The 21,117-nt window shown below is 39.5% G+C and overlaps 14 non-coding genes across 14 annotated transcripts; all 14 read left to right on the top strand.

Moving 5' to 3' along the window:
• Positions 1-9,985: 9,985 nt before the first annotated feature.
• Positions 9,986-10,058, top strand: trnav-aac (transfer RNA valine (anticodon AAC)). Its single transcript has one exon. It is a non-coding gene; the product is annotated as a tRNA-Val (tRNA).
• A 141-nt stretch (positions 10,059-10,199) lies between these two features.
• On the top strand, positions 10,200-10,272 carry trnav-cac (transfer RNA valine (anticodon CAC)). The gene has a single exon. It is a non-coding gene; the product is annotated as a tRNA-Val (tRNA).
• A 134-nt stretch (positions 10,273-10,406) lies between these two features.
• Positions 10,407-10,479, top strand: trnav-cac (transfer RNA valine (anticodon CAC)). The gene has a single exon. It is a non-coding gene; the product is annotated as a tRNA-Val (tRNA).
• A 347-nt stretch (positions 10,480-10,826) lies between these two features.
• On the top strand, positions 10,827-10,899 carry trnav-aac (transfer RNA valine (anticodon AAC)). The gene has a single exon. It is a non-coding gene; the product is annotated as a tRNA-Val (tRNA).
• Positions 10,900-11,664: 765 nt separating this feature from the next.
• trnav-aac (transfer RNA valine (anticodon AAC)) lies at positions 11,665-11,737 on the top strand. The gene has a single exon. It is a non-coding gene; the product is annotated as a tRNA-Val (tRNA).
• Positions 11,738-12,501: 764 nt separating this feature from the next.
• trnav-aac (transfer RNA valine (anticodon AAC)) lies at positions 12,502-12,574 on the top strand. Its single transcript has one exon. It is a non-coding gene; the product is annotated as a tRNA-Val (tRNA).
• A 141-nt stretch (positions 12,575-12,715) lies between these two features.
• On the top strand, positions 12,716-12,788 carry trnav-aac (transfer RNA valine (anticodon AAC)). The gene has a single exon. It is a non-coding gene; the product is annotated as a tRNA-Val (tRNA).
• Positions 12,789-13,348: 560 nt separating this feature from the next.
• trnav-uac (transfer RNA valine (anticodon UAC)) lies at positions 13,349-13,421 on the top strand. The gene has a single exon. It is a non-coding gene; the product is annotated as a tRNA-Val (tRNA).
• A 141-nt stretch (positions 13,422-13,562) lies between these two features.
• trnav-aac (transfer RNA valine (anticodon AAC)) lies at positions 13,563-13,635 on the top strand. Its single transcript has one exon. It is a non-coding gene; the product is annotated as a tRNA-Val (tRNA).
• A 355-nt stretch (positions 13,636-13,990) lies between these two features.
• trnav-aac (transfer RNA valine (anticodon AAC)) lies at positions 13,991-14,063 on the top strand. Its single transcript has one exon. It is a non-coding gene; the product is annotated as a tRNA-Val (tRNA).
• Positions 14,064-14,204: 141 nt separating this feature from the next.
• On the top strand, positions 14,205-14,277 carry trnav-cac (transfer RNA valine (anticodon CAC)). Its single transcript has one exon. It is a non-coding gene; the product is annotated as a tRNA-Val (tRNA).
• A 347-nt stretch (positions 14,278-14,624) lies between these two features.
• Positions 14,625-14,697, top strand: trnav-aac (transfer RNA valine (anticodon AAC)). The gene has a single exon. It is a non-coding gene; the product is annotated as a tRNA-Val (tRNA).
• Positions 14,698-14,838: 141 nt separating this feature from the next.
• Positions 14,839-14,911, top strand: trnav-cac (transfer RNA valine (anticodon CAC)). Its single transcript has one exon. It is a non-coding gene; the product is annotated as a tRNA-Val (tRNA).
• A 347-nt stretch (positions 14,912-15,258) lies between these two features.
• trnav-aac (transfer RNA valine (anticodon AAC)) lies at positions 15,259-15,331 on the top strand. Its single transcript has one exon. It is a non-coding gene; the product is annotated as a tRNA-Val (tRNA).
• The last annotated feature ends 5,786 nt before the right edge of the window (positions 15,332-21,117 follow it).

The following is a 21,117-nucleotide window of genomic DNA, read 5'->3' as shown; positions in this document are numbered from 1 at the left end:
CCGGTTTGTTGAGCTAAGTAATCAAGCTATTCCTTCGGTTCTCAGTAGGCTGGAGGTCCGAGCCACCTGCGCTGATAGACGTAGGTTTGCGGCTCTCATGTCCAGCCGGTTGGCCATCTTTAATGGCACTCGACGATCCCCAGTCACCATCTTCTGTGAGAGGGATTTTACTGAAATAACCCTGGAAAGTGGGGGTTATCAGATGTCTATTTCAAGCCACAAAACGAACTATAGCTTCGGTGAGTGCAGAATTGTTCTATCTGGGCAGGAATACACTTGGCTTAAACGATTCCATCAGATCAGGCCTAATCTGAGTGGAATCACCTCAGACACAACACTCTTCTTTTTCACGTCCTGCGGTCAACCGTACGGCAATCTCTGTGAGTATGTGGGCCAGCTATTTGAAGAATTTGACATTGGAAGTAAAGTTACCTTCGGTACAATTCGACAAAGCGTTGCTACATTGAACTTTAATCAAGGCTCGGTTACAGACCGGGGAACTGTGGCTGACCATATGTGTCATTCTCTGGAAACGCAGGCACGGTACTACCGGTACCATAATTTGCCTCGTAACGCCAGCCGAGCGCGGACACTAATTGAGGGACAAATCAACCCATGATTCACTGATAAATAAATCATTTTTATTTGAAACTCACCCATGTCTTTGTGTGTCATTTGGTCATGGTTGAGAATGTATGATAGAGGGCAGGCAGGTGGGCAGGCAGGGTAGAGAGAGTAAGCCCAGAGGAATGGAGATATGGAGCTCCCCTGGTAACCCAAAAATAAAACAGTGCAATTTCTGAGAAGTGAAACATAGCCGATATTCAGAGATTTTTGGACTTAGTCATTTTTCTGAGAATTTTTTTGAACTTCCATAAATCAGCCAGGCCGGCCCCCATTGAGTTGGGCCTGTAGTAGGGTGCTCTCAGGGTGGGTATGTAGGTCTGTATACCCTTTAAGTATTTAAAACAGTTTTTAAAATTTAGACCTGGTAACCCAAAATAAAACCAGGTGCACGTTTGGACTTAGTCTCTGGAGCAAAATGAAAAGTGGGCACTTTGTAACTTTTACGACCAATTTCTGAAATGTTCTAATAATGATTAAAAATACTTCCTGAGGGGCTAGAGTTCCCAAATTTTGGCTCATACCCTCTCTCGTGATGGGTAACAATTAGCCCCTGTTTATAAAATTTTGCATGCATAGGAAATAATTTTTTCGGTTCCGGGAACTCTTTTTCAAAAACTTAACTCGCTTTTCTATTATACATTTTGATGGAAAAACGGTTTAAATTATATGGAAATGTTCGTTTATGTGCCCTTTCGTGCAAAAAAAACCCCATCCGGATTGGAGTTGTACTTTTCGATTTATTCAAGTTTTTAGTTTTTTTTTGTGGTCCGGATTTTCATACGGGGGAAAAAATATACTGTGTGAGTAACACAGTGGAGATCGGTAGTTTCTGTATTCCCGTCTTTACACAGTCATGCCCGTGTGGGGCAGACAGGTACCGGCGCGAAATCAGAAACCTGGTTTTTGACAACAAGACTTCCATGGCCTAGAAGCTCAGGGATAGTGGCAAACTACTAGTCCGATATAATAAATGCGAAACGGACACTTCTGAGTAGTAGTGTGGTAGCATGGTAGTTCGGTCCATATCCCTTCGGCGACCGATTGATGGCTACTACTCATACCGAATAGGGAGAGCTTTATGGACACTTTTGAGGGTTACAATCCCTCCGGCGCCCAATTGGTCCTAAGTATTGCTCCAATTTTCCCAGCTTGGTGGTGGGAGGATATTGAGCTCTGTCCTGGGCAGGTGCTCTATCCCAGCTATCACCTTGTGGGTTTGGGTCCTCCATGACCATGGTTCTTGTCCCAGCTTGCCACACGTTGCGTATCCATGGTTGTCCTCTGTTGTCGAGCCTGTTTTACATCTTCTGACCAATTTGCATTCTATTTCCACCTGGGAGGGCCCCTGTCGGCCGGCCTTTGGTCGGTGTTCAGACGGACGGTTCCTCCCGCCCCACGTGGAATTGCCTCTATCGGGGGAGCCCCTGTCGGAGACGGTTATCCCCGCCTTGATGACAAGCTTCAGCCGCGCTCCATTCGTGCGAGATCTAGCCGACCCGTCTGTCTCAGTGGCCCTACATTGGTGTTCTGGTTCGGGGAGTGGAGTACCCAGGTAGCGATGCCTGCGGATGACGTTCAACCATGCCGTACCGGCGCCAGAAACGCATGTATTTCTCAAACCCTGTCTTTTATCCACGTTGATGGCGTTCCGAATAAACCCTCCAGCTAAGACAAGATACCTGATTAAGCGGTGCCCCGGCACCTGTGGCTCCGGCCACGGGCAATTCAGGGCCTCCCGCTGGGCGCACGGTGGATTGACCTAGGGCCTCCTCCCCTCACGGGATAGGAGTGGTCCCTGGCTGTTCTCCGCTTAGTGTGCCCGGGTACAACCTCTATGTTGTGAGTGGCTACCTGGTTGATCCTGCCAGTAGCATATGCTTGTCTGCAAGATTAAGCCATGCAAGTCTAAGTACACACGGCCGGTACAGTGAAACTGCGAATGGCTCATTAACCTCTTATGGCTAGGGGGCAGTATTTTCACGGCTGGATAAAAAACGTACCCGATTTAATCTGGTTACTAATCCTACCCAGTAACTAGAATATGCATATACTTATTATATATGGATAGAAAACACCCTAAAGTTTCTAAAACTGTTTGAATGGTGTCTGTGAGTATAACAGAACTCAAATGGCAGGTCAAAACCTGAGAGATTCCTTTACAGGAAGTGGCCTGTCTGACCATTTCTGGAACTTCTTTGCCATCTCTATCTTTTACTAAGGATCTCTGCTCTAACGTGACACTTCCTACGTCGTCCATAGGTGCTCAGAGCCCGGGAAAAACCTGAACGTCGTCATCCCAGCCCCAGGCTGAAACACATTATCGCCTTTCTCAAGTGGCCGATCAAGGGACTCTGGGCTCAGGCGCGTGACCTGGTCGCCCCCGTCTTTGTGATTTTTTTCCTCTGTTTGCCGAAAAGGAGATTCCCGGTCGGAATATTATCGCTTTTCTACGAGAAAAATGGCATAAAAATTGATTTTAAACAGCGGTTGACATGCTTCGAAGTACGGTCATGGAATATTTAGAATTTTTTTGTCACGAATTGCGCCATGCGCACGACCCTTCTTTACCATTTCGGATAGTGTCTGGAACGCACGAACAAAACGCCGCTATTCGGATATAACGATGGATTATTTTGGACCAAACCAACATTTGTTAACCTCTATGGGCTAGGTGGGACGCTAGCGTGCCACCCGTGGTGCACTCCATCAACAGCAGGTGCATTTCAAGAGCGGCAAATTTGAATCCAAATAAATGTCAAAATTCAAATTTTTCAAAAATACAACTATTTTACACCATTTGAAAGATAAACATCTCCTTAATCTAACCACGTTTTACGATTTCAAAAAGGTTTTACGGCGAAAGCATACATTTAGAGTATGTTAGGACAGTACATTTACAAGAGTTGTGTGTAATGTTTTGTCAAGTCAAAGACAGGGTCACCAAAACCATAAAACCAGCTAAAATGATGCACTAACCTTTTACAATCTCCATCAGATGACACTCCTAGGACATTATGTTAGACAATGCATGCATTTTTAGTTCTATCAAGTTCATATTTATATCCAAAAACAGCGTTTTACTATGGCATTGATGTTGAGGAAATCGTTTCCCTCCAATAACCGGCAGTCAAGTCAGCGTCACAAATTAAATAATTAAAATTAGAAAACATTGGTAAAATATTATATTGTCATTTAAAGAATTATAGATTTACATCTCTTGAACGCAATCAACTTGCCAGATTTAAAAATAACCTTACTGGGAAATCACACTTTGCAATAATCTGAGCACTGCGCCCAGAAAAATACGCGTTGCGATACAGACTAGACGTCATGTTGGGGAGATCTAAAATCGAAAATACTATGTAAATAATCCATTACCTTTGATTCTCTTCATCAGATGTCACTTCCAGGTATCACAGGTCCATAACGAATGTAGTTTTGTTCAAAAAAGCTCATCATTTATGTCCAAAAATCTCCGTCTTGTTAGCACATGATCTAAGCCAGCCGGACTTCTCGTCATGAACGAGGGGAAAAAATATATTTACGTTCGTTCAAACATGTCAAACGTTGTATAGCATAAATCATTAGGGCCTTTTTTAACCAGAACATGAATAATATTCAAGGTGGACGAATGCATACTCTTTTATAACGTATTGGAACGAGGGTACCCAACATGAACTCGCGCGCCAGGTGTCTAATGGGACATCATCGTTCCATGGCTCTTGTTCGGTCAGATCTCCCTCCAGAAGACTCAAAACACTTTGTAAAGGCTGGTGACATCTAGTGGAAGCAATAGGAAGTGCCAAAATATTCCTCAGCCCCTGTGTTTTTCAATGGGATAGGTTTAAAGTCAATACAACACATCAGGTATCCACTTCCTGTCAGAAAATGTCTCAGGGTTTTGCCTGCCAAATGAGTTCTGTTATACTCACAGACACCATTCAAACAGTTTTAGAAACTTTAGAGTGTTTTCTATCCATATATAATAAGTATATGCATATTCTAGTTACTGGGTAGGATTAGTAACCAGATTAAATTGGGTACATTTTTTTTATCCAGACGTGCAAATGCTGCCCCCTAGCCCTAACAGGTTAATGAAGTAGCAGTCCTGGTAGTGCATTCTGACGAAGACAACAAAGGTAATGAAACTTTTGTAATAGTAAATCGGAGTTTGATCAGGGCTAAACTTGGTCGGTGTCTAAATGGCTAGCCGTGATGGCTGGGCTATCTACTGAGAATATTGTAAAATGTGCTTTCACCGAAAAGCTATTTTAAAATCGGACATATCGAGTGCATAGAGGAGTTCTGTATCTATAATTCTTAAAATAATTGTTATGTTTTTGTGAACGTTTATCGTGAGTAATTTAGTAAATTCACCGGATGTTTGCGGGGGGTATGCTAGTTCTGAACGTCACATGCTAATGTAAAAAGCTGTTTTTTGATATAAATATGAACTTGATTGAACAAAACATGCATGCATTGTATAACATAATGTCCTAGGGTTGTCATCTGATGAAGATCATCAAAGGTTAGTGCTGCATTTAGCTGTGGTTTTGTTTTTTGTGACATTATATGCTAGCTTGAAAAATGGGTGTCTGATTATTTCTGGCTGGGTACTCTGCTGACATAATCTAATGTTTTGCTTTCGCTGTAAAGCCTTTTTGAAATCGGACAGTGTGGTTAGATAAAGGAAAGTCTTGTCTTTAAAATGGTGTAAAATAGTCATATGTTTGAGAAATTGAAGTAATAGCATTTCTAAGGTATTTGAATATCGCGCCACGGGATTACACTGGCTGTTGAGTAGGTGGGATGCAAGCGTCCCACCTAGCCCATAGAGGTTAAAAAATCTATCATTTTAATCAGTACCTGTTACCTTCAGATTAGTCCCTTGACACTTGTGGGAAACGTAGGGCAAAACTGAGAACATTGTGACAAGTGGGGTCACATTAGTTTGTAGCCCAAAGATTTTGGATTCTACAAACAGAAGTTGGCACATAGAGGGATCCGACTTCAGACGAGTCCCCTGACACTTGTGGGGGACGTAGAGAAAAATTGAGAACACCGCCGTGTTCATGAGGGTCTCCTCTTTCCAGGGTGAGGTCATACGATTTTGTAGGTCAAACGGTTCAGAAGCTACAGATGTTTTTGTGAGAAGACCGATTATAGGTATGTGTCATGGTTTGACAAACACCGCTCTAGCTCCATCACCTTTCATTGCAGATGTGGAGGTGTAAGATAAACAATTATGGAGGCTTGAGACAGATACGATGCGTCTCAATCTCTCTAGTTGAAAACTGATCGATTTGAATAGGTATTTTTTACATTAGTTTACTTTGATTCAAAAAGCAGCCTTCGCAAATGGAGGATGGCTTTCACTTCAGCAGTAATACATTTATGAACTTCTTTGAGGAAAAGATCATGATCATTAGAAAGCAGATTACAGACTCCTCTTTAAATCTGGGTATTCCTCCAAAGCTCCATTGTCCTGAGTCTACACAACTCTGCCAGGACCTAGGATCAAGGGAGATACTAATGTGTTTTAGTACTATATCTCTTGACACAATGATGAAAATAATCATGGCCTCCAAACCCTCAAGCTGCATACTGGACCCTATTCCAACTAAACTACTGAAAGAGCTGCTTCCTGTGCTTGGCCCTCCTATGTTGAACATAATAAACGGCTCTCTATCCACCGGATGTGTACCAAGCTCACTAAAAGTGGCAGTAATAAAGCCTCTCTTGAAAAAGCCGAATCTTGATCCAGAAATTATAAAAAACTATCGGCCTATATCGAATCTTCCATTCCTCTCAAATTTTAGAAAAAGCTGTTGCACAGCAACTCACTGCCTTCCTGAAGACAAACAATGTATAGGAAACGCTTCAGTCTGGTTTTAGACCCCATCATAGCACTGAGACTGCACTTGTGAAGGTGGTAAATGACCTTTTAACCTGTTAGGGCTAGGGGGCAGCATTTGCACGTCTGGATAAAAAAACGTACCCAATTTAATCTGGTTACTAATCCTACCCAGTAACTAGAATATGCATATACTTATTATATATGGATAGAAAACACTCTAAAGTTTCTAAAACTGTTTGAATGGTGTCTGTGAGTATAACAGAACTCATTTGGCAGGCAAAACCCTGAGACATTTTCTGACAGGAAGTGGATACCTGATGTATTGTATTGACTTTAAACCTATCCCATTGAAAAACACAGGGGCTGAGGAATATTTTGGCACTTCCTATTGCTTCCACTAGATGTCACCAGCCTTTACAAAGTGTTTTGAGTCTTCTGGAGGGAGATCTGACCGAACAAGAGCCATGGAACGATGATGTCCCATTAGACACCTGGCGCGCGAGTTCATGTTGGGTACCCTCGTTCCAATACGTTATAAAAGAGTATGCATTCGTCCACCTTGAATATTATTCATGTTCTGGTTAAAAAGGCCCTAATGATTTATGCTATACAACGTTTGACATGTTTGAACGAACGTAAATATATTTTTTCCCCTCGTTCATGACGAGAAGTCCGGCTGGCTTAGATCATGTGCTAACAAGACGGAGATTTTTGGACATAAATGATGAGCTTTTTTGAACAAAACTACATTCGTTATGGACCTGTGATACCTGGAAGTGACATCTGATGAAGAGAATCAAAGGTAATGGATTATTTACATAGTATTTTCGATTTTAGATCTCCCCAACATGACGTCTAGTCTGTATCGCAACGCCGTATTTTTCTGGGCGCAGTGCTCAGATTATTGCAAAGTGTGATTTCCCAGTAAGGTTATTTTTAAATCTGGCAAGTTGATTGCGTTCAAGAGATGTAAATCTATAATTCTTTAAATGACAATATAATATTTTACCAATGTTTTCTAATTTTAATTATTTAATTTGTGACGCTGACTTGACTGCCGGTTATTGGAGGGAAACGATTTCCTCAACATCAATGCCATAGTAAAACGCTGTTTTTGGATATAAATATGAACTTGATAGAACTAAAAATGCATGCATTGTCTAACATAATGTCCTAGGAGTGTCATCTGATGGAGATTGTAAAAGGTTAGTGCATCATTTTAGCTGGTTTTATGGTTTTGGTGACCCTGTCTTTGACTTGACAAAACATTACACACAACTCTTGTAAATGTACTGTCCTAACATACTCTAAATTTATGCTTTCGCCGTAAAACCTTTTTGAAATCGTAAAACGTGGTTAGATTAAGGAGATGTTTATCTTTCAAATGGTGTAAAATAGTTGTATTTTTGAAAAATTTGAATTTTGACATTTATTTGGATTCAAATTTGCCGCTCTTGAAATGCACCTGCTGTTGATGGAGTGCACCACGGGTGGCACGCTAGCGTCCCACCTAGCCCATAGAGGTTAATGACGTCAGACCGAGGCTCTGCATCTGTCCTCGTGCTCCTAGATCTTAGTGCCGCTTTTGATACCATCGATCACCACATTCTTTTGGAGAGATTGGAAACCCAAATTGGTCTACATGGACAAGTTCTGGCCTGGTTTAGATCTTATCTGTCGGAAAGATATCAGTTTGTCTCTGTGAATGGTTTGTCCTCTGACAAATCAATTGTAAATTTCGGTGTTCCTCAAGGTTCCGTTTTAGGACCACTATTGTTTTCACTATATATTTTACCTCTTGGGGATGTCATTCGAAAACATAATGTTAAATTTCACTGCTATGCGGACGACACACAGCTGTACATTTCAATGAAACATGGTGAAGCCCCAAAATTGCCCTCGCTAGAAGCCTGTGTTTCAGACATAAAGAAGTGGATGGCTGCAAACTTTCTACTTTTAACTTCTTGGGGCTATGTGGGACGCTAGCGTGCCACCCGTGGTGCACCCTATCAACAGCAGGTGCATTTCAAGAGCGGCAAATTTGAAACCAAATAAATGTCAAAATTCAAATTTTTCAAACATACAACTATCTTACACCCTTTGAAAGATAAACATCTCCTTAATCTAACCACGTTGTCCGATTTCAAAAAGGTTCTACGGCGAAAGCATAAAGTTAGATTATGTTAGGAGAGTACATTGACAATAGCTGTGTGTAATGTTTTGTCAATTCAAAGACAGGCGTCACCAAAACCATAAAACCAGCTAAAATGATGCACTAACCTTTAACAATCTCCATCAGATGACACTCCTAGGACATTATGTTAGACAATAAATGCATTTTTAGTTCTATCAAGTTCATATTTATATCCAAAAACAGCGGTTTACTATGGCATTGATGTTCAGGAAATCGTTTCCCTCCAATAACCGGCAGTCAAGTCAGCACCACAAATTAAATAATTAAAATTAGAAAACATTGGTAAAATATTATATTGTCATTTAAAGAATTATAGATTTACATCTCTTGAACGCAATCAACTTGCCAGATTTAAAAATAACCTTACTGGGAAATCCCACTTTGCAATAATCTAAGCACTGCGCCCAGAAAAATACGCTTTGCTATACAGACAAACGGCCATGTTGGAGAGATCTAAAATCGAAAATACTATGTAAATAATCCATTACCTTTGATTCTCTTCATCAGATGTCACTTCCAGGAATCCCAGGTCCATAACGAATGTAGTTTTGTTCAAAAAAGCTCATCATTTATGTCCAAAAAGCTCCGTGTTGTTAGCACATGATCTAAGCCAGCCGGACTTCTCGTCATGAACGAGGGGAAAAAATATATTTACGTTCATTCAAACATGTCAAACGTTGTATAGCATAAATCATTAGTGCCTTTTTTAACCAGAACATGAATAATATTCAAGGTGGACGAATGCATTCTCTTTTATAACGTATTGGAACGAGGGTACCCAACATGAACTCGCGCGCCAAAGTCTAATCGGCCATCACCGTTCCAAGGCTCTTGTTCGGTCAGATCTCACAGTAAAAGACTCAAAACACTTTGTAAAGGCTGGTGACATCTAGTGGAAGCAATAGGAAGTGCCAAAACATTAATCAACCCCTGTGTGTTTCAATGGCATAGGCTTAAAGGTAATTCAACACATCAGGTATCCACTTCCTGTCAGAAAATGTCTCAGGGTTTTGCCTGCCAAATGAGTTCTTTTATACTCACAGACACCATTCAAACAGTTTTAGAAACTTTAGGGTGTTTTCTATCCATATATAATAAGTATATGCATATTCTAGTTACTGGGTAGGATTAGTAACCAGATTAAATCGGGTACGTTTTTTTTATCCAGCCGTGAAAATACTGCCCCCTAGCCCCAACAGGTTAACAGAGAATAGTTATTTTCATAAATGCCTAATTTTGGAAATTTGAACACGTGCCATGAATATCTGTAAAATTCGATTTACTCCTTGCAGATAATTGTTGAAGCAGTTTCTGTAGTGTAGTGGTTATCACGTTCGCTTAACATGCGAAAGGTCCTCGTTTCGAAACCGGGTGGAAACAGTGCTCTTTGACACGTGCAGTAGGTACAGTACTTTTAAAAGAGAATAGTTATTTTCATAAATGCCTAATTTTGGAAATTTGAACACGTGCCATGAATATCAGTAAAATTCGTTTTACTCCTTGCAGTTAAGTGTTACAGCAGTTTCTGTAGTGTAGTGGTTATCAAGTTCGCTTCACACGCGAAAGGTCCCTGGTTCGAAACCAGGCGGAAACAACGCTCATTGACACATTCAAGAAGTACCATAGTGTTAACAAAGAATTTCATTAATCCCTTGTTTTGGAAATTTGAATACGTGACATGAATATTTTTAAAATTCGGTTTACTCCTTGCAGCTAATTGTAGCAGTAGTTTCTGATGTGTAGTGGTTATCACGTTCGCTTCACACGCGAAAGGTCCCTGGTTCGAAACCGGGCGGAAACAACGCTCATTGACACATTCTGAAGTACCATAGTGGTAACAGAAAATTTCATGAATGCCTTATTTTGGAAATTCGAATACGTGCCATGAATATCTGTAAAATTCGGTTTACTTCTTGCAAGAAAATCAAGCAGCAGTTTCTGTAGTGTAGTGGTTATCACGTTCGCTTTACACGTGAAAGGTCCTCAGTTTGAAACCGGGAGGAAACAGTGCTCTTTGACATGTGCAGTAGGTACTGTACTAATAACAGAGAATAGTTATTTTCATAAATGCCTAATTTTGGAAATTTGAACACGTGCCATGAATATCTGTAAAATTCGATTTATTCCTTGCAGATAATTGTTGAAGCAGTTTCTGTAGTGTAGTGGTTATCACGTACGCTTAACACGCGAAAGGTCCTTGGTTCGAAACCGGGCGGAAACAGTGCTCTTTGACACGTACAGTACTTTTAAAAGAGAATAGTTATTTTCATAAATGCCTAATTTTGGAAATTTGAACACGTGCCATGAATATCAGTAAAATTCGTTTTACTCCTTGCAGATAAGTGTTACAGCAGTTTCTGTAGTGTAGTGGTTATCACGTTCGCTTTACACGTGAAAGGTCCTCAGTTTGAAACCGGGAGGAAACAGTGCGCTTTGACATGTGCGGTGGGTACTGTACTATTAACAGAGAATAGATATTTTCATAAATGCCTAATTTTGGAAATTTGAACACGTGCCATGAATATCTGTAAAATTCGATTTACTCCTTGCAGATAATTGTTGAAGCAGTGTCTGTAGTGTAGTGGTTATCACGTACGCTTAACACGCGAAAGGTCCTTGGTTCGAAACCGGACGGAAACAGTGCTCTTTGACACGTACAGTACTTTTAAAAGAGAATAGTTATTTTCATAAATGCCTAATTTTGGAAATTTGAACACGTGCCATGAATATCAGTAAAATTCGTTTTACTCCTTGCAGATAAGTGTTACAGCAGTTTCTGTAGTGTAGTGGTTATCACGTTCGCTTTACACGTGAAAGGTCCTCAGTTTGAAACCGGGAGGAAACAGTGCGGTTTGACATGTGCGGTGGGTACAGTACTTTTAAAAGAGAATAGTTATTTTCATAAATGCCTAATTTTGGAAATTTGAACACGTGCCATGAATATCTGTAAAATTCGATTTACTCCTTGCAGGTAATTGTTGAAGCAGTTTCTGTAGTGTAGTGGTTATCACGTACGCTTAACACGCGAAAGGTCCTTGGTTCGAAACCGGGCGGAAACAGTGCTCTTTGACACGTACGGTACTTTTAAAAGAGAATAGTTATTTTCATAAATGCCTAATTTTGGAAATTTGAACACGTGCCATGAATATCAGTAAAATTCGTTTTACTCCTTGCAGATAATTGTTACAGCAGTTTCTGTAGTGTAGTGGTTATCACGTTCGCTTTACACGTGAAAGGTCCTCAGTTTGAAACCGGGAGGAAACAGTGCTCTTTGACATGTGCGGTGGGTACTGTACTATTAACAGAGAATAGATATTTTCATAAATGCCTAATTTTGGAAATTTGAACACGTGCCATGAATATCTGTAAAATTCGATTTACTCCTTGCAGATAATTGTTGAAGCAGTGTCTGTAGTGTAGTGGTTATCACGTACGCTTAACACGCGAAAGGTCCTTGGTTCGAAACCGGACGGAAACAGTGCTCTTTGACACGTACAGTACTTTTAAAAGAGAATATTATTTTCATAAATGCCTAATTTTGGAAATTTGAACACGTGCCATGAATATCTGTAAAATTCGTTTTACTCCTTGCAGATAAGTGTTACAGCAGTTTCTGTAGTGTAGTGGTTATCACGTTCGCTTTACACGTGAAAGGTCCTCAGTTTGAAACCGGGAGGAAACAGTGCGCTTTGACATGTGCGGTGGGTACTGTACTATTAACAGAGAATAGATATTTTCATAAATGCCTAATTTTGGAAATTTGAACACGTGCCATGAATATCTGTAAAATTCGATTTACTCCTTGCAGATAATTGTTGAAGCAGTGTCTGTAGTGTAGTGGGTATCACGTTCGCTTAACACGCGAAAGGTCCTCGGTTCGAAACCGGGCGGAAACAGTGCTCTTTGACACGTGCAGTAGGTACAGTACTTTTAAAAGAGAATAGTTATTTTCATAAATGCCTAATTTTGGAAATTTGAACACGTGCCATGAATATCTGTAAAATTCGATTTATTCCTCGCAGATAATTGTTGAAGCAGTTTCTGTAGTGTAGTGGTTATCACGTACGCTTAACACGCGAAAGGTCCTTGGTTCGAAACCGGGCGGAAACAGTGCTCTTTGACAAGTACAGTACTTTTAAAAGAGAATAGTTATTTTCATAAATGCCTAATTTTGGAAATTTGAACACGTGCCATGAATATCAGTAAAATTCGTTTTACTCCTTGCAGATAAGTGTTACAGCAGTTTCTGTAGTGTAGTGGTTATCATGTTCGCTTTACACGTGAAAGGTCCTCAGTTTGAAACCGGGAGGAAACAGTGCGCTTTGACATGCGCGGTGGGTACTGTACTATTAACAGAGAATAGATATTTTCATAAATGCCTAATTTTGGAAATTTGAACACGTGCCATGAATATCTGTAAAATTCGATTTACTCCTTGCAGATAATTGTTGAAGCAGTGTCTGTAGTGTAGTGGGTATCACGTTCGCTTAACACGCGAAAGGTCCTCGGTTCGAAACCTTGCGGAAACAGAGCTCTTTGACACGTGCAGTAGGTACTGTACTTTCAACAAAGAATTGTTATTTTCATAAATTCCGTATTTTGGAAATTCGAATACGTGCCATGAATATCTGTAAAATTCGGTTTACTTCTTGCAGGAAAATCAAGCAGCAGTTTCTGTAGTGTAGTGGTTATCACGTTCGCTTTACACGCGAAAGGTCCTCGGTTCGAAACCGGGCGGAAACAGTGCTCTTTGACACGTGCAGTAGGTACAGTACTTTTAAAAGAGAATAGTTATTTTCATAAATGCCTAAATTTGGAAATTTCAACACGTGCCATAAATATCTGTAAAATTCGGTTTACTCCTTGCAGATAATTGTAGAAGCAGTTTCTGTAGTGTAGCGGTTATCACGTTTGCTTAACACGCGAAAGGTCCTCGGTTCGAAACTGGGCGGAAACAGATCTCTTTGACACGTGCAGTAGGTACTGTACTTTCAACAAAGAATTGTTATTTTCATAAATTCTGTATTTTGGAAATTCGAATACGTGCCCTGAATATCTGTAAAATTCGGTTTACTCCTTGCAGATAATTGTTGAAGCAGTTTCTGTAGTGTAGCGGTTATCACGTTCGCTTAACACGCGAAAGGTCCTCAGTTTGAAACCAGGAGGAAACACTGCTCTTTGACACGTGCAGTAGGTACTGTACTATTAACAGAGAATAGTTATTTTCATAAATGCCTAATTTTGGAAATTTGAACGCGTGCCATGAATATCTGTAAAATTCGGTTTACTCCTTGCAGATAATTGTTGCAGAAGTTTCTGTAGTGTAGTGGTTATCACGTTCGCTTAACACGCGAAAGGTCCTCGGTTCGAAACCGGGCGGAAACAGAGCTCTTTGACACGTGCAGTAGGTACTGTACTTTCAACAAAGAATTGTTATTTTCATGAATTCTGTATTTTGGAAATTCGAATACGTGCCATGAATATCTGTAAAATTCGGTTTATTCCTCGCAGCTAAATGTAGCAGCAGTTTCTGTAGTGTAGTGGTTATCACGTTTGCTTCACACGCGAAAGGTCCCTGGTTCGAAACCGGGCGGAAACAACGCTCATTGACACATACTGAAGTGCCATAGTGGTAACAGAAAATTTCATGAGTTCTTTATTTTGGAAATTCGAATACGTGCCATGAATATTTTTAAAATTCGGTTTACTCCTTGCAGAAAAATCAAGCAGCAGTTTCTGTAGTGTAGTGGTTATCACGTTAGCTTTACACGTGAAAGGTCCTCAGTTTGAAACCAGGAGGAAACACTGCTCTTTGACATGTGCAGTAGGTACTGTACTATTAACAGAGAATAGTTATTTTCATAAATGCCTAATTTTGGAAATTTGAACACGTGCCATGAATATCTGTAAAATTCGGTTTACTCCTTGCAGATAATTGTTGAAGCAGTTTCTGTAGTGTAGCGGTTATCACGTTTGCTTAACACGCGAAAGGTCCTCGGTTTGAAACCGGGCGGAAACAGAGCTCTTTGACACGTGCAGTAGGTACTGTACTTTCAACAAAGAATTGTTATTTTCATGAATTCTGTATTTTGGAAATTCGAATACGTGCCATGAATATCTGTAAAATTCGATTTACTCCTCGCAGCTAACTGTAGCAGTAGTTTCTGTGGTCTAGTGGTTATCACATTTGCTTCACACGCGAAAGGTCCCTGGTTCGAAACCGGGCGGAAACAACGCTCATTGACACATTCTGAAGTACCATAGTGGTAACAGAAAATTTCATGAATTCTTTATTTTGGAAATTCGAATACGTGCCATGAATATTTTTAAAATTCGGTTTACTCCTTGCAGAAAAATCAAGCAGCAGTTTCTGTAGTGTAGTGGTTATCACGTTCTCTTTACACGTGAAAGGTCCTCAGTTTGAAACTGGGAGGAAACAGTGCTCTTTGACACGTGCAGTAGGTACTGTACTATTAACAGAGAATAGTTATTTTCATAAATGCCTAATTTTGGAAATTTGAACGCGTGCCATGAATATCTGTAAAATTCGGTTTACTCCTTGCAGATAACTGTTGCAGAAGTTTCTGTAGTGTAGTGGTTATCACGTTCGCTTAACACGCGAAAGGTCCTCGGTTCGAAACCGGGCGGAAACAGAGCTCTTTGACACGTGCAGTAGGTACTGTACTTTCAACAAAGAATTGTTATTTTCATGAATTCTGTATTTTGGAAATTCGAATACGTGCCATGAATATCTGTAAAATTCGGTTTACTCCTCGCAGCTAAATGTAGCAGCAGTTTCTGTAGTGTAGTGGTTATCACGTTCGCTTCACACGCCCCTTTTTGGAGTTTCAGGAAGTGGAAGAGAAGCAGGTGTCTGAGTGCTTGAGAGAGAATATCGTTTTTTTTGGAGGTCTAGTTGACTTATAAGTTTGAAAGTTTGTGAGTGACTGTAGTGAAGTTTCTGTGAAACGTTTTTGCTATTGTCCCCCATCAGCGTGAGCTGTTTGGGGGATATTGCTTAAAATAACCGGACGGACAACATGGCTTCGACATCAAGAATACAAACGACGACGAGAAAGGACAACAGTGAAATCAGAATGTTAAACGAAGAACTGAAAAAAAGAACATATGAGAAGGAACTGACGGTGAACGTGGAAATAAGTGGAGAAGGGAAAATAACAACGATGGAATTGCTGAGAGGAATAAAGGAAGTTTGCGGAACAATACTGGGATGTCGAATGAAAGACGGGAATAAGTATGAAGTAACAATGTCTCATGTAAATGGAAAAGAAAGACTAATAGACGGGCTAAAGATAAAGAACTGTCAAATCATGGCTAAAGAACTAGGGAACGATGAGCTGGTGGTGTCCTTTTTGAACTTGCCCGCATACATTACGGATGAGGAGATAGAAGAGAAACTAAAAGGCTGGAAGGTGAAGGCGACCACGCCAATCAAGAGGAGGATGTGGCCAGGAACGGACATTGTAGATGGGACAAGATTTTGCAAGGTAAAGTTTACAGACAATGTGCAATCCTTGCCATATTCTACAAAATTTAACACTGTCGAGGGATTTGAATATTTTCGTGTAATCCACGACAATCAAGTGAAGGTATGTAGATTATGTATTCAGCCGGGGCACATACTTAAGGAATGTCCGGAATTCACATGCCACAAATGTAGTGAACAAGGGCATTATGCCAGAGAATGTCGGAACATAGGAAATGTGTGCAAAATGTGTGACAGACCTAAAGTTAGATGTAGCTGTAATAAGGGAGAAAATCACTTACTTTTGCAAACAATGGACCTCACGTCTGAGGAAGAGGGGAGTGTGCCTATGGAGAGGGAGGATGAGAGTGACATGGAGAGTGTGACTCCAGAGACAGTGGCAGATAAGCTTGAAGAGCCTGTAATGTCTCCTGGCAAAGCACGAGACGCCGTTTTAGTCTCTGCTGCTGACAAGGTGGAACAGCAGCACATGATGGGTGAAAGACATACACAGGTAGAGATGGTGCAAGGTGCTTCTCAGGTGCCTGAGCCAGCTTTAAGCCTGTGTAAAAATTACACCAAAGAGTGGGCTGGGTCCACTGAAGTCACGGGCACTGTTAAAGCGCACTTTTCAAAAGGCTTCCCCGCCGATCCCCCCAAAAATCCAAATAAAGAGACGGATGATGAAATAGATAGTGAGGATCTTCAGTTGTTTGTAAAAAATAAGAGGTCATTGTCGAAAACCAGGGAGATGATGGGTTTTGGAAAAAAGAAAAAGTAGGATTTTTAAGGACTTGTTTGGCTCTGATTATACTTCTGCACACATTCATAATGATTACAGTCGCATCCCTAAATGGTAACAGTTTGAGAAACATGAGCAAATTTGAGCAGGTATTAGTGTCTGTTAAGGCAGACATGTTGTGTTTTCAAGAGACCAATTGGACAGACTCCAAAATGCAGGAGATTAAGAGTAAATGGTCAGATTTAATTTTTGTAGTCATGGAGGGGATAAAACATGTGGTGTGGCTATTTTGATAAAAAATGATGTGGTGCAAAATGTAAAAGAAATATATGCTGACAATGATGGCAGACTTATTGTAATTGAATTTGAAGTTCAAAATGTAGTTTTTCGTTTAATTAATGTTTATGCTTCAAACATTGAATCTGAAAGGAGAGAAATGTTTCACAAATTAAAAACACTGTGCTCAGAAAACTGTATACTGATAGGAGATTTTAATGTGAGGTGTAGTAGAATGGATGCCTCTAGTTGTGCTAAATTCAGATATGACTCTTCTAGAAATGCATTATGGAAACTTATGAATGAGGAGAATCTAGTAGATATATGGAGGGCTGAAAATCCAAACAGAAGAGTATTCTCTAGAAGGCAGGTGGTTCTAAAGGAATTAAAACAAAGCAGAATTGATTTATGTCTAGCAAAACAAGAATTGGTGCAGAATGTTAAGAAGGTGTCATATACCTTTACAGCATATAGTGATCATGCAGTAATGTCATTTCAAATGGGTTTTGGTGTGGAGAGGAGAGGGGGAGGTGTCTGGTGTTTAAATGCCAGTCTGTTAAAGGAGGAAGGATATAGAAATGAAATTGTTGAATGTATTAATGATGAAATGTCTAATGTACTGTTAAAAGAGAATGTGTGTTTATGGTGGGAGGAAGTGAAAGTAAAAGTAAAAAATAGGAGTATTAGGTACGCAAAAAATCATAACCGTTTAGATAAGCAGAAAGAAATAATGCTTAGGAATAGGATGTTGCATGAACTTGAAAAGGCTGATACGGATCCAGACTATGATGTTGTGAATTATTTGAAAATCCATGCAGAGCTGGGTCGTTATGAAAAAAATAAATGTTTGGGTGCTATTGTTAGGAGCAGGGCACAGTACGCTTTGGAGGGAGAGAAATGTACATCCTTTTTTTGGGGTCTGGAAAAAGAAAACAAACTAAGAGTTACATTGTAGAGTTGGAAGATGAAAGAGGTGTAAAGGTAAACGATTTTGTTGGGATCTTAGAGACAGTTGAAACCTTTTACAGAAATCTTTACAAAAAGAATGATGTAGATAAAGTGTGTGTTGTAAAAGTGTTGGATACAATTAGTGCCAAAGTATCGCAGGCAGATAGAATGATGTGTGATGAAGAGATTTCGATTATGGAAATCAAGGAAGCAATTGTTAGCACGCAAGGTAATAAAAGTCCGGGTTTGGATGGTTTAACAAATGAGTTCTATAAAGTCTTTGTAGATATTTTGGCACCCATTTTAGTGAGGGTGTTTCATTATATGGAAGAGAATAAGGAAATCCCTGAGTCTATGTCAACTGGAATGTTAACGATCTTATTCAAAAATAGGGGCAGTAGATTAAAGTTAGAAAATTATAGGCCTATTAGCCTTCTAAATTCGGATTATAAGATACTGACTAAAGTGTTAGCGAATAGGATGAAAAAGGTGATTGGGAGTATTATTGAATCAACACAAGCCTACGGCATACCTGGAAGAGATATTTCAGATGTCATTTGTACAATTAGGGATGTTGTTAATCAAATGAAAAATGAAGGTGGTATAGTTTTAAGTTTGGACTTTAACAAAGCTTTCGATAGAGTGGAGCACAGCTTTTTATTACAGACTTTGGAGAGGTTTGGGTTTGGGCCAAAGTTTGTATCTTGGATCAACCTGTTGTATAGTGGGGCTAAAAGTTGTGTTAAATGTAACGGAGTGTTAACAGATACTTTCCCTGTGGAGAGGTCAGTAAGGCAGGGCTGTCCTTTGTCAGCTCTGCTGTACAGTGTTTCTACAGAACCGTTAGCTACATTGATAAATAGTAATAAAGAAGTAAGGGGTGTTGGAATCCCAGGTGGTGGTGTCAGTGTTGTACATCAGTACGCTGATGACACTACTTGTACTGTGAAGGATATAGAAAGTATTGGAAGCATTATGGGGATCATAGATATATATGGCAAGGCATCGGGTGCTAAAGTTAATATAGAGAAGACTGAAATAATGTTTGTTGGGGATATCAATGTAAACGGGTGTGAGATTCCATTCAAGAGCGCAAAGGATTTTATTAAAGTGCTGGGAGTAAACATTGGTGTAAAGGAGAAAGAGGCAAAAGATATAACTTGGACTGGGATCCTTAATAAAGTCAAGCTAACGTTGAATTTCTGGAAAAATAGAAAACTAAAGTTACAAGGGAAAGTAATTGTTGCAAATGCTTTGGTATTATCCAAATTTGTGTATGTTTTGGGAGTCCTGGACATGCCGGAGTGGGTCCTAAATGAATTGAATAATGTGGTGTCAAATTTTATATGGGATGGTAAAGGAGTGAGAATATCTCAGAAAACATTGATTGCTGACTATGTGGATGGAGGTTTAAAACTTGTAGATTTAGATGTCAAAAGAAAAGCTATTAGGATAAAAACAGTAAAGAAATATTTGTATGACAGTGAAGATTATGGCTGGAAACACTTCTTTAGAGTCTACTTAGAGGAAAGTGGTGGTTGTGAGGATAATGGTTTATTGATGGGGCTTAAAAGGGCAATGTTTGAAAAGGTACCAGATTTTTATAAAGAGGTGCTAAATGCATTGGCAGAGTTGTTGCCTAATGTATATTATGAATGTGGACATATTGACCTGATTATGAATCAACCTATATTTCTGAATGAGAAAATCAAGAACAAAGAAAAAGTTTTGTATAATAAAGTATTTATGAGTGCAGGTCTACGGCAAATAAAAGATTATACATATGAGGTAATTCCAGGGTTTTTACCTGGGGAAGCTATTTTTGACATAATCAATGAATGGGATGAAGAGGTGGGAAGGGGAACAGTGAATAATATGTATGACAAGATAAAGAATAGTATACCAAGAGCATGGGTTGATTTAATAAATAGTGAAGTTGAAAGAGAAGATTTATTTGTATTTCCTAATTTGTTCATTGGTAGCAGTAAGAAGAAAGTACATTTATCTAGTATACCAGTGAAAAGATTGTATAGAATAATGGTAGGAAAAGTGTGTAGAAGGCCGGCTGCTGAGAAATTTTGGAAAGTAGTTTTTCCGGAATTGGATGAAAAAAGATATGGGGAAATTTAAATGTAAAATATAATAGTAAGGAGTGTGAAAATAATGATTTCAAACTAAGACATAATAGAATATTTACAAAGGTGGTGCTAAAGAAAATTAATTGTGAGATAGAAAGGGAATGCGACGTATGTGGACGTTTCCCGGAAACTCTTATGCATTTGTTTATAGAATGTGAGGATTTAAAATATTTTTTTTGTAAAGTTAAGGAAATGTTATGTAGAAACTGGGGGGGAGATTTCGTGAAAAAGTATGCGTGGGAGGAACTTTTGTTATTTGGAGTGTCTGGTAAATGTGAGGGTGCTAATGTGTGTTTGTTGAATATGGTTTTGAGTTTTGTGAGGTATGCTATTTTTTGTAGGAGGAATTATGTTTCTTTTGACAGAAAGAGGGTTCAGGTGTGGAGTATCTTTATAGCACTGTTCAGTAAACACATAGATATGTTGTTTAATTATGGGATGGAACATTTTGATGAGTCTTTTGTTGAAGGGAGTGGGTTAATTTCACGAGAGGAGAGTGGAGGTATCACTTATAATTTTTGAAAGCACTGTTTTGATATTTTCTTTGTTGATAATTTGATAGGGGGTGAATTGTTCACCTGCCTCTGTTAGTCTAGTGTCTTCTGTATTGTTCTCTGTGGATTGTACTGTAAACAGTAGATTGTACTGTAAATATTGTAAACAAACATTTTTGATAATAAAAAAAAAAAAAAAAAAAATCACGTTTGCTTCACACGCGAAAGGTCCCTGGTTCGAAACCGGGCGGAAACAACGCTCATTGACACATTCTGAAGTACCATAGTGGTAACAGAAAATTTCATGAATTCTTTATTTTGGAAATTCGAATACGTGCCATGAATATTTTTAAAA

Source organism: Salmo salar, chromosome ssa29, assembly GCF_905237065.1.
Source record: "Salmo salar chromosome ssa29, Ssal_v3.1, whole genome shotgun sequence".
Lineage (NCBI taxonomy): Eukaryota > Metazoa > Chordata > Actinopteri > Salmoniformes > Salmonidae > Salmo > Salmo salar.
Note: the sequence above shows the minus strand (reverse complement) of the source record. Positions and strands in the feature narration are given on the sequence as shown.